Here is a 13,719-nt window from a genome sequence, read left to right on the forward strand (position 1 = left end):
GGTTATATGTATAGGTATGGTGGATTCATTTTGCTGTACAGTAGAAGTTAACACAACATTGTGAAGCAACTATATGCCAATAAAAATTAATTAATTAAAAAAGACCCAGACCTATATATTAAAAAAAAAAAAGACTTCTATGTGGGATGGAGTGCAGGTTGTGAGGCTTCTGTGTTTCCTGCCTGAGGCCACAGAGGGAGTGAGAAAAAGGGACTGGGCAGTGGGCAGCGCTGCTGGAGAGTGTGAGGGGAGAGATCTAGAGCTCCCAGCACCTCTCTGCCCCCTCCTGATTCCTTCACTGTCCCTTAAGCCAGCTTCCTTTTCTCTGTCATGGTGAGAACACCTCCCCTGCACCCCTGCCCCCAGCCCCATGCTCCAAGGACACTGGTTTCTCCCCATGTTCGGGAGCTAAGAAAGCTCAACCCAGACCCCTCCCCCCCAACTCAGTTCTCCGTCCGCCTTCCTTATCTCACCCCCGCCCCATGTCCTGGCTGTGCAGATTCTTTCCTCTTATGATCAAAGTAGGGTATCATAATTGCATCTTGAAGAATGTCAGTGATGATTAAAGGACACAAGATAGATCATGGAATACTGTTCATTGATCGAGTACCACATGGGGGGCACCACACTGAACACTGGGCACGCAGCATCTCACTTAAGCCTCCCTGGACCCTAAGAGGTAGCGGACTGTTTTTATTCTCATTTTATAGAAAAGGAACCTGAGGCCCAGAGTGACCCACCCAGGGTCAGCCAGCTTGTGAGTGGCAGAGCTGGCACTTGACCCAGCTGACTCTAGAACAGAGCTGGAGAGAAGTCCTAAGACCCCACCTCCCACCATGCTTTCCTGCGCCCCAACTCCCATCCCCTGACTATCTCAGGCTGAGTCATCAGAGGTCAGCTCTCTCCACTCCTGATGTCCCCCCGGGAGACCCTGGAACCAGCCTCATTGCAGGTGGTGTGGCTAATTCCAGACCTGACACCACCGGCTCCAAAAAGGGATCCCTCCCCCAGGAGATGCTGGCTCGCTCCATGGCCTTGTAGGGTAGACCCTTGTCCCTGGAATGGCCTCTTGCTCAGGGAGCTCCCGGAGGTGGAATCTGATGCCGGGGAGGGGAGAAGGCGGCTGGGAATGGTGTTAGAGCCCAGCTGTGCCCCCTGCCCTGTAGCCTTAGCACTGGAGTTACGCTCTCTCTGGGTATCTGCCCCAGGGACACCCCAGAATTCCTGGCCAGGACTGGAAGGGTTATCTGGGGTTCCTGGCCTCTGGGGACTCTGGTCCAGCTGTCCAGGCTGCGTGGCCTGGGGCATGAGGTGGATGAAGCCTGCCATTTATAGCTCAGAAGGAGTGAGCTGCCCTCCTGCACCGTCCTTCTCCAACTGGGGACTTCTGAGGACCGGGGTGGGGGCAGAGCTCTGTGTTGCCATCAGGCCACCTCACAGCCCTGAGACTCAGGGTCACTTATTGAGCGCCTACTACATGCCAGGCACTGTGCAGGCTTTGGAGACATGATGCTGGACATGACTCAGCCCAGTGGGGAGAGACAACCGATACCTGCAAACCACTGTGGAATTTGTTAGGATAAGGCAAACTGCTGTCTGAGGTTGGGATCCCCCAGAAGCAGACCCTGAGACAAAAATTCGAGAGCAAGTAATTTATTTGGGAAGTTACCCAAAGAGACACAGGTAAGGGGTGGGGAAGTGAGAGGCGTTACCACTCTGGAAGCCTGGAGCACAGTGCCACCAGGGACCTCTGGGGGGCAGCAGAGAGCATGCCCTTCAGAGTTTGAGGACCTGAGGGGTGAAGGAGCTGGGGTATTTATCTACCAATTCCCATCCTTGTCGGTTGAAGGCTGATCCTGGGGGGTGTTGATATTGGGCCACCGCCAGCTTCAGCAGCTGGAGAAAGACACCCCCGCACCCCGCCATGCATAGGTGCTGCAAGAAGGAAGCCCTTGGTATAGGAGGACCTGATTAATTTTGGGTGGAAGTCAGGGAAGGCTTCCCTGAGGAGGTGGCAATTGAGGTGAGGTCTGAAGGAGGACTGTAAGGGGGTTGCCTCTCCCCCCCACCCCCAAATCTCTCCTGGAGTTTGAGGCACGCAGAGAGACCGAGGGGCCAGAGTGAATTTACCGAGTACTGGAGGAAAAGAGCAAAGACGATCTCAGCTTGCATCCTATGGAGTCTTAATTAATTAATTTATTTATTTTTGGCTGTGTTGGTTCTTCGTTTCTGTGCGAGGGCCTTCTCCAGTTGTGGCGAGCGGGGGCCACTCTTCATCGCGGTGCGCGGGCCTCTCACTGTCGCGGCCTCTCTTTGCGGAGCACGGCTCCGGACGCGCAGGCTCAGTAGTTGTGGCGCACGGGTTTAGTTGCTCCGCGGCATGTGGGATCTTCCCAGACCAGGGCTCGAACCCGTGTCCCCTGCATCGGCAGGCAGACTCTCAACCACTGCGCCACCAGGGAAGCCCCATCCTATGGAGTCTTGCTCACTGAATAATAATATGACAAGGATGATAATCGAAATGGCACTGGCTAAAGATGACCCAGAGCGGCAACAGATGTGCTGAGCCGGTCACGTGCAGCATGTGGGCGCGGGGTGGGCGGGGATGGGGAACTCGACACTTCACTGAGAACCTTGTGCAGTGTGTACTTGGAGTCCCCTCAGCAGGGAAGTTGCTCCTCAAGGTCACACAGCTGGCACTGTGCCAAAGCCAAGATTTGAACCTGAATCTCTCTGATTTCCCTGGACCCTGAAACCACCACTGCTCCAGCCCTGCTGCCCAGTTTATTAAGACTCACCACGGAAGGAGCCAGTGTGGGGAGGCGGGAGCAAAAGGTCCCGTGTCCTCCCCAAATTCTCTGAGGCAGACTCCAAGGGGGAACTGTGTGGATTACAGACCTGGCCCACAAATGCTGAAAAACAGGCATGACCACAAGCTTTATGGCACCATCATAATAATTAATAACAATTATGGTTAACACTGACATTTCCCTCAATCTGCCTGCGCTGTTCTAAATGCCTCACAGATATAAGCTCATATATTAATTTTCACAATAACCCTATGAGATGGGGCTATTATTATTCCCATTTTACAGCGGGAGAAACTGGAGCACAGAGAGGTCAAGAAACTTGCTCAAGGCCACACAGCTGAAAAGGGCAAAATCAAGATTTGAACTCAGGCTGTCTGACTCCAGAGTTTGCACCCTGAACCACTGTACTATGCCCTGAACAGCCTCATATGCTTGACCTCCAGCCCAAATTACCTTTGCAGATGACAGCCGCTGCCCATTGGGTGTCAGAGCTACCACTACTGGGAGATGATTCTCTGTGAGTCCCAGGTGTTTCCATACAACTCACAAGCAGGGATGTGGACAGCTTTCGTTCTGGCTCTCTTTTCAAGAATGTTTGTATAGCAAGCAGCCCCGGAAGAGAGAATTTCTTGCTCTGGAGCAGAGGGCAGGTTTGTTTGCTGTCCATGTAACAAAGTTAATGCTTCCCTCTGAGATAAAGGTAGAGCAGGTTTGTTCACAGCCCACTAGAAAAGACAGGCGTTTCTGAGCTCAGAATTACTCAGCTGTGGTGCAAACCCAACGTGCACCTGCATTGTCCCCGTGGCACTTGGGAGGAACCAGCAAAAACATGAAGTTCATACTGCCTGCTGTGCTGTGAGTAGTAAAGTCCTTTGTCTCTGACCCTGGAGTCTCGTATCTTCTGCCAGCATCCATGAAACTGGCAGGTTAAATTGTCAGCTTACGAGTAAAGTCTCAGACCCTTCACAGTCCTAGATACCTATTTGCTCTCTCTATGACGCTACCTGTCACCAAGATGTCTCACCAGGGATCCTGGATTTAACCTGTTTAGGTTCCACCTCTGCTGCTGCCTTTCTGACCTGGTGCAGAGTGGGACGTGAGGAGTTAAAGCGTGTCATTCTTTAAGGTTGATTTCTCAACCTTGGCACTGTTGACATTTTGGGCTGGATCATTCTTTATAGTATAAGGCTGTCCTGTGCACCGTAGGATGTCGAGCAGAGTCACTGGACACTACTCACTAGATGCCATTAGCACCCCACCCCCAGTCATGACAACGTAAAATGTTTCCATACATTGTCAATGCCCCCTGGTGTGTGGCCTAAATCATCCTCCTTGTTGAGAACCTTTTAGGAAGGACCAACAGCTTAGGCAACCAAAAAAGCTGCCTTCTTTGTCTTAGGGAGTCTATTTTTCAGAGAGATCCCTCTACACTCCCAAATTATCAATATATAGAAATGATTCCTAGATTACCCTCAGTATGAACACTGGCATATTGGAAGTCTTGTGACTTTGGACGAATGAATGAGTTAACGAGCAAATGATAAAAAGTAACAACAACACTGTACACCCACGTTTGTGGCAGCATTATTCGCAATAGCTAAAAGGTGGAAGCAAACCTAATGGCCATTGGTGGACAAATGGATAAGCAAAATGTGGTTCATCCACACAATGGAATATTATTCAGTCTTAAAAAGGAAGGACATGCTGACACAAGCGGCAATGTGGATGAAACTTGAGGACATTATGCTAAATGAAATAAGCCAGTCACAAAAAGGACAAATATTGTATGATTTGTCTTATATGAGGTCCCTAGAGTAGTCAAATTCACAGAGACAGAAGAAAGTAGAAAGGTGGGTGCCAGGGGCTGAGGGGTGGGAATGGGGAGTAAGTGTTTCATGGGGACAGAGTCCCCATTTTACACGATGAAAAGAGTTCTGGAGGTGGATGGTGGTGACGGCTGCACAATAATGTGAATGTACTTAATGCTACTTAACTATACACTGAAACAAGATTAAGATGGTAAATTTTATGTTATGTGTATTTTACCACAATTTTAAAAAAGTAACAACAACGACAAAACAACTAACAGCATCTGTTCAGTATTTACTATGCACCAGGCACTGAGTGTTTTAGATGCACTATCTCAGAGTTTACAAACTTCACTTATCCCCACGTCACCTCTACCCTTTTGTCCATGTCTTACTTTGGGTTTCCCCAAAAGTAGACCCCAAAACAAGAGTTTGTGGGAGGTGGTTCCTGGAAGCCTGGTGAGGGAGTGGGGAAACGAGACAGGGAGAGGGGGTACATTCATGAGTGGCTACCGCTGCGGGCAACCAGGTGTTGGTTCCACTAGGGATCTTCTGAACACTTCTGACGTCTACTCTGAAGTCATCTTAGAGTCATCCAACTGAAAGGTCAGGAGGCTGGGGGTATTTGCCCACCAACTCTTGACCCTCAGTGATTGATGGCTACACCCTGGGCATTAACACCCTGCTGCTTCTGGTCTGCCACACGCGGGACCAAGAACACTGTATCAGAAGTCGTTGGCGTGTGATGGGAAGTGTCTGCAGGTGAACTATGGGTATGTTGAAGGAGTATGGGGAGGGGTCATCAACAGTGGCTGCTAAGGCCATGTCTGTGTACCAAAGGTACTATCATTTCCTTGATTTTTTTTTTTCTTTAAATCTATCATTTAAAAAAATCTCAGGTGGGTTAGTCATTGTAAGCACCCACCATGGGGTACCATGGTCAGAACCAAAAAGTGTAGAAGGTGACAGTGCACCCCATCATTTTCAGATACCTGCAAAAGAGATCTCGGATTCAAGTCCGGCTTTATTTTATTTATTTATTTTTTAGTATAAGTTTATTTTATTTATTTATTTTTGGCTGCGTTGGGTCTTCGTTGCTGCGCATGGGGTTTCTCTAGTTGTGGCGAGCCGGGGCTACTCTTCGTTGCAGTGCGTGGGCTTCTCCTTGCGGTGGCTTCTCTTGTTGCGGAGCACGGGCTTTAGGCACGCGGGTTTCAGTAGCTGCGGCATGTGGGCTCAGTAGTTGTGGCTCGGGGGCTCTAGAGTGTGGGCTCTGTAGTTGTGGCGCATGGGCTTAGTTGCTCTGCGGCATGTGGAATCTTCCCGGACCAGGGCTTGAACCCATGTCGCCTGCATTGACAGGTGGATTCTTAACAACTGTGCTACCAGGGAAGTCCCTCAAGTGTGGCTTTATGAGCAAGTGAGTATGCAGATAGAGGGCTGTATCATTGGTTTTAATGAGTACAGAAACCTTATATCAGATGATGCTGAGGGATTCATTCTAAAACAAAGTCAAGAAAACACCTGGGGTAGATCATGCTCAAAGGAGGTAATATTACTCTGCTCCAAAGTGTCTCCAACTAGAATATTACTCAGCCATAAAAGAGGATAAAATAATGCCATTTGCAGCAACAAGGGCGGACGTAGAGATGATCATACTAAGTGAAGTAAGTCAGAAAGAGAAAGACAAATACCATATGATATCACTTATATGTGGAATCTAAAATATGACACAAATGAACTTATCAGAAACAGACTCACAGATGTAGAGAACAGACTGGTGGTTGCCAAGGGGGAAGAAGATGGGGGAGGGATAGATTGGGAGTTTCTTTTTTTTTTAACATCTTTATTGGAGTATAATTGCTTTACAATGGTGTGTTAGTTTCTGCTTTATAACAAAGTGAATCAGCTATACATATACATATATCCCCATATCTCCTCCCTCTTGCATCTGCCTCCCACCCTCCCTATCCCACCCCTCTAGGTGGTCACAAAGCACCGAGCTGATTTCCCTGTGCTATGCAGCTGCTTCCCACTAGGTATCTATTTTACATTTGGTAGTATATATAAGTCCATGCCATTCTCTCACTTCATCTCAGCTTACCCTTCCCCCTCCCCATGTCCTCAAGTCCATTCTCTACATCTCCGTCTCTATTCCTGTCCTGCCCCTAGGTTCTTCAGGACCATTTTTTTTTAATGCCATATATATGTGTTAGCATACAGTATTTGTTTTTCTCTTTCTGACTTACTTCACTCTGTATGACAGACTCTAGGTCCATCCACCTCACTACAAATAACTCAGTTTCGTTTCTTTTTATGGCTGAGTAATATTCCATTGTATATATATGCCACATCTTCTTTATCCATTCATCTGTCGATGGACACTTACGCTGCTTCCATGTCCTGGCTATTGTAAATAGAGCTGCAATGAACATTGTGGTACATGACTCTTTTTGAATTATGGTTTTCTCAGGGTATATGCCCAGTAGTGGAATTGCTGGGTCGTATGGTAGTTTTATTTTTAGTTTTTTAAGGAACCTCCATACTGTTCTCCATAGTGGTTGTATCAATTTACATTCCCACCAACAGTGCAAGAGACTTCCTTTTTCTCCAGACCCTCTCCAGCATTTATTGTTTGTAGATTTTTTGATGATGGCCATTCTGACTGGTGTGAGGTGATACCTCATTGTAGTTTTGATTTGCATTTCTCTAATAATTAGTGATGTTGAGCATTCTTTCATGTGTTTGTTGGCAATCTGTATATCTTCTTTGGAGAAATGTCGATTAGAATGGGGGTTTGGAGTTAGCAGATGCAAACTATTATATAGAGAATGGATAAACAGCAAGCTGTAGAGCACAGGGAACTATATTCAATATCCTGTGATAAACCATAATGGAAAAGAATATGAAGAAGAATATACATGTATAACTGAATCACTTTGCTGTACAGCAGAAATGAACACAACATTGTAAATCAACTATACTTCAATAAAATTAAAACGGAACAAAACAAAGTATCTTCAACTAGAACTTTTCGGCCATGGCACGTGACTCGGTTCGGTCTAGTTCAAGATGCTGACAAACTTCAGGGCTGGTGCTTGAAAGACAGAATTGTGCTGCTTGAAAGAAGCTTTTCAAGGAGTTAAAGTGTATTTGAACATGTGATGATTGGTATTTATAGAATAAAGGTTTTTGCTTTCTTTGTCCCTTTCATGGTGGTAGCAGGGTAAACTTCTGAGAAGGTGCCAAATATCTAAGAACATATATCTGCCCCTGAGAGAACTTCTGTAGAATTCAATTCCATTAGTTAAAATAGTTTTTCTAGGGGACTTCCCTGGTGGTCCAGTGGTTAAGAATCCACCTTCCAATGCAGGGGATTGAGCACCATCTATCCCCGGTCAGGGAACTAAGATCCCATGTGCCTCGGGGCAAATAAGCCCACATGCTGCAACTACTGAGCCCACACATTCTAGAGCCCGTGCACCACAACTAGAGAGCCTGTGCTCTGCAACTAGGGAAGCCCGCCTGCCACAACGAAGATCCCGAGTGCCGCAACTAAGACCTGACGGGGCCAAATAATAATAAAAAATGTTTTTAAAAAAATAAATAAAATAAAATAGTTTTTCTACTAACTGGTCCCAGCCTGAAGCTTGACACAGTAACTAGACTAGCTATTTATTCTACAACTATCTTAAGGGAACTCTGTCAACTGCTTTAATTTACAAAGATTATATTTAAATTCCATTCTTTTGACTACGTTAAAGATTGTATGTTTCAAAGCATCCTTTTAAAAACTTATTTCTTTGTGTTTACAATTTTTTTCTATAGTAGATCATTTTATTGATTAAATTTAACCCCTTCAACAGAAAACAGATCTGTGCATTCCTAAGGATCAGGGAAGAGTTTGTTGCATAGGATTTTGGGGTGGGGGGTCAGGGCTGATAAATGGAATATTGCCTGCCATATCAGTAAACAAAGGATGTCACAGTTTTCAGTGCTTGCAGCCCTCCGACGTGAGTCCGTGAGTCGGTGATCCCTGAGGGAACTAAGGAAGGAAAGAATACCTGCCATCTAGCAGCCATCAGACTGCAGCCCCTCCCTACGGTAAGCCCTAAGGAAACTCAGGATGTGAAAACACAGGATACTGGCCCCAGATAACGGAGGTGCATATCAAAGCAATGATTTCAGTGAGCCCAGACTCTTGTATCTTCCCATACATAGAAAAGTACTAAATACCTTAACTTGACATATCTGGTTTTCTTTAATTAACAATAATCTTTTGATGTTCAGACTATCTGCCCTTTGTTGCAAAACTCCTATATAACCTGGCTTCCCCCTTGCCTCCCCAGAGCAGTTCTCTCAGGGTTACTTGAGATGCTGCTTCCCGGGCTTGAAGTCCTAAAAATTCCCGCCGAATAAAACATAACTCTCAACTTTTAGGTTGTGAATATTTTTTAAGTCAACAGGGCTGAAGACCTGCTCTACTCTTTGGTTGTGGTGGTGATGGCATTTGTCAAATTTCAGAGTGAGTTTTACTGAATGTAAATTCTACTTCAATAAACATAACTTTAAAAACTTAAAAAAAAAGTGTCTCCAGCTAGAAATGATCAATGAAGTGAGAAATTGTTGAGAAGGCAAAGCAGTTTGTTTTTTTAAGGTGTTCTTTGTTTGGCAGTGTGGTCCTAAAACATTTCCTCATATTGTTACCCTTATGTTGTTATTACCATCTGACAATTAAAAAAAAACTCAAATAACTTCTTTGGCCTCATCATAGTGCAGGCTCGATGTACCAATTGTGTTTTCTACACATTTAAGTAAAATGTGTTTATCCATTTCACACTTTAAAAAAATTATTTTTAATTGTTTTGGCCCTGCCACATGGCACGTGGGATCTTAGGTCCCTGACCAGGGATGGAACCTGCGCCCCCAGCAGTGGAAACACCGAGTCTTAACCACTGGACTGCCAGGAGAGTCCTCATTTCACATCTACAGTCATCTTGCTTGCCAGTCATTCATGAACTGTATTATCTCATTTAATCCTCCTAACATCCCTGTGCACTAGGTGTTATTACCTTTATTTTACATATGAGAAAATGGGGACTCAGAGGGTTGAAATGACTTATCCCAGGCAGCACTCAGGTACACAACATAATGATTCCGTATTTGTATATATTGCCAAATGATCACCCCAATAAGTCTAGTGCACAACCATCACCATAAGCTATAATGGAATAAAAAAAAAAGAATATAGATATATACATATATGTGTATAACTGAATCACTTTGCTGCACACCGGAAATTAACACAATATTGTAAATCAACTCTACTTTAATAAAAACAAACAAAAAAACCCAACCATCGCCACACATAGTTACAATTTTTTTTTCTTGTGACGAGAACTTTCAAGATCCCTCTTAACAACTTTCAAGATCTCTCTTAACAACTTTCAAATACACAGTACAGTATTATTAACTATACAAATCATGCTGTACATTACACTTCCTGACTTAATTATTTTATAACCTGAAGTTTGTCCTTTTTGACCACTTTCACCCACTTACCCTACCACTCACTCCCTGCCTCTGGTAACACCAATCTGTTCACTGTATCTATGAATTCATTTTGTTGCTGTTGTTTTTTAAGATACCACATATAACTGTATAAACGACATCAAACGGTATTTGTCCTTTCTCTGTCTGACTTAATTCACTTAGCATAATGCCCTCAAGGTCCATATTGTCACAAATGGCAGGACTTTTTTCTTTTTTATGGCCAAATAGTAATTCATCCATCTTGAATAAACATATCGGCAGCTGTAAGATACAGCTACTAGATAAACAACCAGATAAGGAACTAGGCTGCCCCACCCATGAGGCTCTCCTTTCAGAAAGCCCTGGGTAACCTAAATAACTGACCACTTGCATGGCCCTATGTCTCCCTTCTTGTGCTCTAATTCTTGTTATTAGGCTTTAAATTAGCCAATAAAGAGTGAATCTGCAACACCCCAGGCACCCCACACTTGGACCCTAATAAAGGCAGAGCCCCAGGTCTGTGCTGTCTCTCTACCTGTGACCTCACTGTGTGGCCCTCGGTGTGTCCTGTACCCTCCAGGACCTGTAAGAAATCTTTTTTTCAAAGTTCCCCAATGGTTGTTGCTGAGGTGTTTTGCAATCATAAGAACCACAAGGCCTAGTCCAGCCACACCATTGGCTCTGGTTGGTTGCGGAAATGTCTGTGGGGGTCCCCACAAGTCTTACATGTCCAGGTGGGTGACCCCAGGTGTTCCTAGCTGAGACTGACACACCTTCCCACCCAAGACCTCTGTTTCAAAGGACCTCAGGTAGCCATCATTCACATGACAAAGGGACCCGGGTAAGTCAAGGAATGCAAAAACTTTGGCTGGGAAAAAGCTTCGGGTGCGGTTACTGACCGGGAACAAATAGCCTGTGAAGAGTTCCAGAGAATTATTTTTAAACCATGCACCCAGTCTGTGCCTGTTTGAGCCTTAAAACAATACCCAGGTCCCGGGCTTCCCTGGTGGCGCAGTGGTTAAGAATCCGCCTGCCAGTGCAGGGGACACGGGATCGAGCCCTGGTCCGGGAGGATCCCACATGCCGCGGAGCAACTAAGCCTGTGCGCCACAAATGCTGAACCTGCGCTCTAGAGCCCGTGAGCCACAACTACTGAGCCTGCGTGCTGCAACTACTGAAGCCTGCGTGCCTAGAGCCTGTGCTCCACAACAGGAGAAGCCACCGCAATGAGAAGCCTGTGCACCGCAACGAACAGTAGCCCCTGCTCGACGCAACTAGAGAAAGCCCGTGCGCAGAAGAAGATCCAGTGCAACTAAAAATAAAAATAAATAAATAAATAAATAAATAAATAAATAAATAAATAAATAAAATACCCAGGTTCCCTAATTTGCATTAGAGGAATCAGGCGATGATGGCTGTAGAATTCCCAAGAAGGGTATTTCCTTCTGTGTTTACTTCAAATGTGGTGTGAAATAAAATTCATACTTTATGGCAAGACAAGCAAAATTTAACCGTAAAAATTCTCCTCTGCTTTTTGGCCTTGTCTCTTCCCCAAACTGTGCATTGTGTATGTGCATTATTCGTCATCAAACCTCCCCCACTGGCAGGAATACCTGCCGTAAAGAACAACATTCTCCTAGCATCAACCAGAGAACTCCTTCAAAGAGAGCATTTCTTCTTGAGCTTATCAGGGGTCACGTGACCCACCACAATGCCACTTAGATCTGGATTATGTAAACTGTCAATAATACACCTTTTGATGCACAGCCTTCTGTCTCAAAAAAACTTATATAACTGTGCCTTGACTTCTAACAGGTGGAACAGTCCTCAGAGCTTTCTGAGATGCTCTTCCTGGGTTATAATACTCAAATTTGGCTCAAATAAAATTTTCCATTTCTTTCTTAGATCAACTGATTAATTTTTCATTGACAGTGGCCATAGAGGGTAATGGACAAGGAAGAACATCCCAGATGGCAAAACCAGAGACTGCAGTGAACAACAGACAAAGAGGTTTCCCCTCTAGAGCCAAAGAATTTATTCCACTTCATGAGCAGGGAATTCTTAAATAAATTCTGCCCTGTGGGATTTGATCATTATGATGGACCAGTAGCTGGTCTCATATTGTACTTTGGGTGAAGGGAGGGCCAGATAAATAAACTTTTAGTTTAAAAATTATTAGATCATGGGATAAACATTCTGTTCTGCTGAAGAAGACTGTGTATCAGGCAGAGATTTTGACCTCTGAGCTGAAAGCATCACTGGATGGGACTTTATGTTATCTTCTTCAGGGCAGGGTATAAGTGGATTCTATGGGTGGGGAGAAGCATGCTTTCATGTATTTGGTGGCTGGAGGGATGGAATGTGGACTGCCAGCTCTCCACAAAAATCTACTCTCTCCTTTTTCTGTAATGACAGAGTCATAGCCTAGCAACATGGCTGACCACCTATGCCGTATTTCCCAGCCTCTCTTGCAGCTAGGTATTACCCAGTGTGGAATGTGAAAAGTACATGACTTTTCAAGATCAGGGACTTTCCTCCCCTGTGCTCGCTGATTTCTTTCTTCTTCTTTTTTTTAATCTAAATTTCACAGCTTCAACCTCACAGACAATAATAATGTTCAGGGAAATAGACAAGAAATAAAACATTGGGAACCTAGGTTTTTGGTTGATTGAAAGGAGCAGAGTCACCCTGCTGTACTGTTACATGAGAGGGGAATAGAACTCTGACTGTTACATGAGAGGGGAATAAACTTCTACTTTGTATGAGCCATTACTCTTTTGTTTTATTTTTTTTAATTATTTATTTATTTTTAGCTGTGTTGGGTCTTCGTTGCTGCCTGTGGGCTTTCTCTAGTTGTGGCGAGCCAGGGCTACTCTTTGTTGCAGTGCATGGGCTTCTCCTTGCAATGGCTTCTCTTGTTGCAGAGCACGGGGTCTAGGTGCAAGGGCTTCAGTAGTTGTGGCATGCGGGCTCAGCTGCTCTGTGGCATGTGGGATCTTCCCGGACCAGGGCTCAAACCCGTGTTCCCTGCATTGGCAGGCGGATTCTTAACCACTGTGCCACCAGGGGGGTCCCCATTATTCATTTAGTCTTTTTTTTTTAGCAAATGTTATGGATTGAATTACATCCTTTTCCCAAATTTATGTGTTGAAATCCTAACCCCTAGTATTCAGAATGTGTCTGTTTTTGCATATAATAGTTAAGATGGGGCCATATTAGAGTAGGGTGAGTTCCTAATCCAAGGTAACTGGTTTCCGTATAAAAAGGGGACATCTGGAGATAGACATGCCCACAGGGAGGATGCCTTGTAAAGATGAAGGCAGATATCTACAAGTCAAGGGACACCAAAGATAGCCAGTAAACCACCAGGAGTGAGGGGAGAGGCATGGGACAGACTTTCCCTTATAGCCTCAGAAGACACCAACCTGCTAACGCCTTGATTTCAGGCTTGTCTCCAGAACTGTAAGACAATAAATTTCTGTTATTTAAGCCATATAGTTTGTGGTATTTTGTTATAGAAGATCTAATACAGCAAGTAGGCTATTCATCCTACCTAATACAAAAATTAG

General features: G+C 45.0%; 1 pseudogene; it reads left to right on the top strand.

Moving 5' to 3' along the window:
• Positions 1 to 5,544: 5,544 nt before the first annotated feature.
• Positions 5,545 to 6,202, top strand: LOC132363474 (small nuclear ribonucleoprotein E-like; annotated as a pseudogene).
• Positions 6,203 to 13,719: the final 7,517 nt, after the last annotated feature.

The sequence above is a fragment of the Balaenoptera ricei genome, chromosome 3 (assembly GCF_028023285.1).
Source record: "Balaenoptera ricei isolate mBalRic1 chromosome 3, mBalRic1.hap2, whole genome shotgun sequence".
NCBI classification, from domain to species: Eukaryota; Metazoa; Chordata; class Mammalia; order Artiodactyla; family Balaenopteridae; genus Balaenoptera; species Balaenoptera ricei.